Raw genomic sequence first — 6,270 nt, 5'->3', positions numbered from 1 at the left:
AAAAGAGTCATCATCCCCTGGGGAAATTTTCAAGTACAAGCGTATTGAGAAATCTATTGTTTCAATTTCCTTGAATTACAAAGCGACATAAGTACCACTGACAACAGAGCTCCCAAAGTTGTTTCAAATAGGGACTCATTCCATCAAATATACATAGACTGACAACTCTATAACTAGAAGCCCACTGTAGCCCAAAACAAATACTCTCTGCCTTCTAGACAACTTCCTTTATTATGTTTTTTCCGAAGACAGACCTAAAGAACTTGCTATTGTATTTCCTGTGACCTATACTATTTTTTCCGCTATTTTCCTCACTTATTCCGTGGTTACAGGAGGTTGCTGCCTCTCAAGACATTAATGAAAATACAGGCAAAAACATGCAAACTACATGATAGCTTAGCCACCACAGCATTGCAGTATTGTCGTTATTTTGTCCTTTACAATTTGTTAATAATGGTTATTGATACAATTAAAGTAATTGTATGACATTTTGGGAAATGTGCTTCAGTTAAATGAGCAGTTTGATACTACAAAGTCTGTAAAGAAAGCCAAAGCAATTGTCTGTCACATAACCTCCACAACTCGTCGTTTTTACACTTTGGTTTAAACGGATTAAACAAACAAAATGTAACCTAAGTTAGGTAGGCCAGTGTAGTTACATTTGGACAGAGTCAGGCTGGCTACCTTCAGTTTCCAGTCTTTATGCTAAGCTAAGCTAACTGGCTGCTGCCTTTATCTTCATGTTTAGCGTACAGACGTGTGAGTGGTTCTGATCAAACTCCTGGAACTTTTCCTGTAACATGAACATGCAGCTTCCATAGTTTATTTTCACAGGCTTTGGTTTAAAAATGAATGTTGGGTAAATGTTACAGTTTATATTTGAGAAAGAAAGATTATTATAAACAAATAAATTGCAGCCAGAGATTATTTTGTAACTACAGGGTTTTTTCAATCTATAACATCACATTTTGTAGAGCATAAATATGATTGATGCTGTTATGAGTGTGTTCTTGTTTTGTATAATTGGCTAGAAGCATGTTCAAGTTGAAATGCTCCACATACTGTATGGGACTACTATATCTGGCTAATCAAAAGCTTGGTCACTTAGCTGCCTGTAAAGCTAAAGTGGACTCGAGAAAACTGCAGTACTTATGACAATTGGAAGAAGATTAAAAAGCAGTTGACTGCAATTTGCGCCCACTGTGTTGAAATGCCAAGGGCTGTTGGGAGTGAGAGCACAGAAGATTGCATCACCTCCTATGTCAAAAGCTTGCACTAATGAGGGTGTATTAACACTGCACTGTTTAATAGAAAGAATGGATCTTGCTAGTCCAACTCCCCATAGAATAGCAGATACTGTGAGTCCAGAGGGGTGGAATTAATAGTAAGTGATCTCAAAGCTATTGACTGCTGAGTCATTCACTTATAAAGAACATTTATCAAGTAGAAGGTAACTTTACATTATGTAAAGGTTTGACATATGTAATCACTTAAGTTAATAATGACTGCTCCTTCCATTGCTCCACACTTTCTGTAATGTGACAAAAATTCAAATTTACAAATCAGAATTTCCCCCTCAACATTCAGCACCATAGCATCTACATGTGACGCATTATTCACTCATCACCGCCACACCATGATGTATCTTTATTCATCGCATGTTTCTGTCAGGCCACATTAGCCTCAGGAGGAAGGCGGTAAACGGAAAGATGGTTAATGTGCCGCACCTGCTCCTGCCGGGATGCTAGTTGACATCTTCGTTCCTCAGCGGCAGCCAGCTAAAATTGTACCCAAAATGAACAAGAAAGACTTACTGGAGCGCAAAGCAATATCCAGTGAACCAGGAAATGGTGGCAAGGCTTTTGCCATCATGTAATTTTTCCTGAACGGTCAGTGAGATGACAGGTAGAGACAGAGGAGGGAGGCTGGCCAACGATCTGCGTGACTGGAAAGTGATGAATCCTGTGGTGTGTGAAAATACTTTCCTCCTGTTGAAAACAAGTGTCATGGTGTAATGTTCATGAAGGGTCTTGTGAAGGTAAATGGCAATGCATCAGTTGTCGCTGCAAAAGATGGGTTTGACAGTTTCTAGTCTGCTAGTCGGGCAGCTGTAAATGAGGGATTATTTTTTAACCACACAACATCCTGCAGTTTTAAAGCCAAAGCTGTTATTGTTGAATAAAGGGCTGCACAAGGGATTTGAATAAGAATGCTTTATTTAAATGTCATCAAAATGAAAAGGCACATCTTTTTCCCTGTGTGAAGCTTTGACATACTTCCAATGGACAACAATTACTTCCTTAAGAGAAGTGTACTCACACTGCTCAAGACAGCCTTCTCCTCTATTTGAACCTTGAGGGTCACTTTTCAGTGTGTAAACCCTGCAAGTCTTCCCGAGGGTATGGCAACATTTTCCACCATTTGACTCACAAAATAGCCTTTCCGAGGGGATACCTGCAACATCTACATGCTAAAAAGCTTGGCCATTGAAAGTGAGATTGGGTGAGACACCTAGGGCTTTGGAGTTAAATCCCTAAAGATCGTGTAAAGGATTCAAAACACCCCAAAAAACCCCAGAAATGATTGAACCTGCAAGCAACTGCGGCCATATTTTAAGCCGTCACCTTGTGCATTAAAGCTGTGGTTTTATGATTTCCAAAGCTCGGAGCTTGGTTTAATATTCATTAAGTGCTGAACATCCTGAGATCTCGGTGCACTCCAGAGTCAAAAGATATATTGTTATTGGATGTGATAAACAGAGCGTTGGGGTAAGAAAGTGCTGAGAGGCAATTTGCCACACATACTTCCTGTTTCTCAACCTTTCTGAAATAGTAATAGATGTATTAGAGTTCACAAGAAGCTAAGTGTTAATGCAGGTGAATTTCATCGACGGACATTATTGTATCTGTCCCACCGACGTCAATTTCATTTGGTTGCGGGTGCTATTGGCCGTTAACATTTTTTCACATTGTTCAAAGAAATTCTTACATGTTTTTTCTCTACATGGACTAATTAAACTGGTACAGCAGTGTCAAGCTCCGTCACACTTGTCACCTCTTTGCTGTTGCTATTTCTCATGTGCATAGCTAGGCAGCTGGAATTTAACAGTCATCAGTGGTGTGGAACCATATGTTTTACTTATTGGAATAGTTTGCTAACTTAGCCAGATAACAATAGTTGCCATACAATGTTCAAGTTGCAATTATTACTCATATGCTGCTGATATTTGCATCATTAGTTATTTGTATTATTTCATTGAGAATGTAGTGACAATGACAATCAGCCACAGGGCCCCATGGAATTTTCTGCCACATGACAAATGCAAAATCATTTTTCATTTTCCAATAAACATAATAAACATCCATAAAACATATATATGAAATCTGAATAATATTTCATGTAGTGGCATATTGAGAGCAACTATTGTGCGCTACATTCTCTGCTGATTGCATCAATTTGCTCAAAGAGAGGAACCTACTCCTCTGTTCTGCTATCTAAAAGCAGCAGGTAAAAGAAGCAGCTGAATGTGTCAAAGCGACCTCAATAAATAATGGATGTCAAGAAGCTTCTGTGGAAGCTGTCTGCTTTGAAATCTACTCCCTGGTTGAGACCCACTCCCAGTTCGCTCCTTTCATTTTACATTTAACGGGTCCTGTGCTGTCTAACCATCATTTCCAACACACACACACACACACACACACACACACACACACACACACACACACACACACACACACACACACATTCATACCTCATCTCTGGCTGGAGCTGTCTGAGGCAGTTAGTGCTGGGAAGGTGCTGAGTTCAGAGCAGCCAGGCAGGTGTTGTGTCCGTCTTAGGGGCTCACGTCTGCATACATCAGCTTCAATTTTACCCTCAGTCGGGCTTGAGAGCCTGGTTGACACCCACAGGAAGGGAGCCGACAGCAGCACCATTCAAGAGGAAAAATAAACAGCCTCTCTTGGACCAGGCACACAGTGAAAATTGTAGCGTTTCTCAAAGACCTCTAAGGTTAACTGGTTTTCTTTTGTATCTGCGAATTGATTTCCAAGCTCTTCAAATGGTGCTATCTGTCCGCGCTCATATGTCGAGGGAGCAGGCGTTTAGCTGTGGATGTCCCAAATGTCTAAACCTCAAACAAATCATGTTTCAGTATTGCCAACACTGACAGAAGACAGCAGGTGCCTCGGAATTAAATACCTCATTAAAGTCAGAGCAAACAAATGGATTTCATAGCCCCACGTGATTCCTAATACAACTAATATAAACCTGGGTGATTAAAAAAACTGTTTAAATGTGTTCAAACTTTAATAAAAAATAAATAAATTCTCAGAAAATCTAAAATTCATGCTGTGAGCTCCACATGTCGGGCTCTTGCACAGATGGATCAAAGTCAGCAGGATAAATGCCTCTCTTCCCTTTGATAATAATTAATTACACACTTGAGCAAAAACAAATGCCTATGCAGGCACCATAGTAAATGTGAAGAGATTATACCTCTCTTAATACACCGAGATACATAGAGTATTGTACTTTTCTCACCTTGTATTTTACATTGTCTGAAGAAAACAGCAGAATTGTCTTTTTGCATCAGATATACTATACATATATTAAGTAAGATAAATGAATCAGCAGCATTTGTATACAAGTAGGAGAATTGCATGAAATGTCTAGCTGCGGAGATGTTATTTCTGCAAAATATAGGCCTATGTGTTTCTACACAATACCACAGAGACAAGGAGATGACAGAGACTATTCTCATTGTCTCCATGTCTCTAATGTAAGAGCATTGTCCTTCAGCTATTGTGTGAATCCTCTGGCTGTCAAACTGGGAAAGAAAGAACCCTGACTAAAGGCCACTTGTCTTTTCACTGAGCCTGGACCGTGTTTGCACTCTCGGCCCTGGACAGCTCAACACAGACCCATATCTCCACCTCTGTATCATGTGACAGTGAATTAGAAAATATTTACACATTCAGAAATATTGATTATGATGAGGATTGGATGTTGATAACTGTGGCATCAATCCCAGGTCTAAGTTGTACCACACCTAAATTCTTCTGTAAGCCTATACATATGACTAAGGTAATTATTCTTCTCTATCTCGATGACCATTCAGAGCTAGGTTACCGATTGTGCATGCCAAAATACCCTTTTCAAGGCAGATATTTTGACTTGTCAAAGCAGGAAAAGCGTGTAAACAATCAAACTAGTGTCCCCATAAACGGTGTCACTGAGTGGTCATGCACAATACCAAATCCCTGGAACTGGCTCACCTAATTGGAAAGCAGCCATCGTTAATGTTTTTAACTCCCCCAGTGCTTTTCTTGCTTTGGCAAGTCAAAATGTCTGCTGTGACAACAGTCTATGGGAGTCCCCATAACGCTCACATAAGGGTTAACAATCCTGTAGGATAATTATGCTGGTTGAGAAGTTTATTGGCACTGCCATTGTAGATTTTCTCTCTACAGCAGCTGTTTCTGCATTAAACTGTAATTTTGATAATTGTATTTAGTACTTTACTATAATTGACTTATTTAAAGGAAGAGCTTGTCATTTTGGGATATACACAAGTTAGGTGAGAGGATGGATAACGTTTCCACTCTCATGTTTGTATGTGGTAATAGCTGACAAAAGCAACAAGTTAGCTTAGCATAAAGACTTGAAACAGAGTCTTTGGAACCAGTGCGATGCTAGCTTCATAGCTTCATGCCAGGGACGTGCGGTCAGGGGAGGCAGGTGAGGCAGAGCCTGTCATCATGACAAGTAAAAAACAAATAATGCTAAAATAAAATAAATATTAATATTTCTCTACTGATCTGTGCTATAAATGCAATTTCTGTATGATTCCAATCATTTCAAGCATTTTTATAATCAAAATCGCTGAATTAGTCCATGTCCTGTTCAAACAGAGAGGAGACACGTGAGGTGAGGCAGCGACGAGCTGTTCCTCATCTCAGATTGTGAATCCCTCACAAACTGGGTTGAGCGTGTGTCTTTTGCTTTCTCATTATTTGTCACCACTGTAATATTTGTAGACACTTTTATTATATGTCCTTTCTTTACATACAATAGGTAATGTATTTCACATCTGTGTAGAACATATTTAGTGTTGCTGATCTGACATTAAACCGCAGTGAAAAAGCACAGAGGGGAGGCAAACACTACTCTGCCTCAAAGAAGAGGGCGAGCGAGAGCCCACGGGTCGGGTTTATGCTTGTTCTGTCGTTGCTCTTCTTCTACACTTCTCTTCTTCTTCTATTTTGCTTT

This window comes from Cebidichthys violaceus, unplaced genomic scaffold (genome assembly GCF_023349555.1).
Source record: "Cebidichthys violaceus isolate CVI_PGR_0920_01 unplaced genomic scaffold, fCebVio1.0.p SCAF_25, whole genome shotgun sequence".
Classification (NCBI taxonomy): Eukaryota; Metazoa; Chordata; class Actinopteri; order Perciformes; family Stichaeidae; genus Cebidichthys; species Cebidichthys violaceus.
This window is presented reverse-complemented; position numbering follows the sequence as displayed.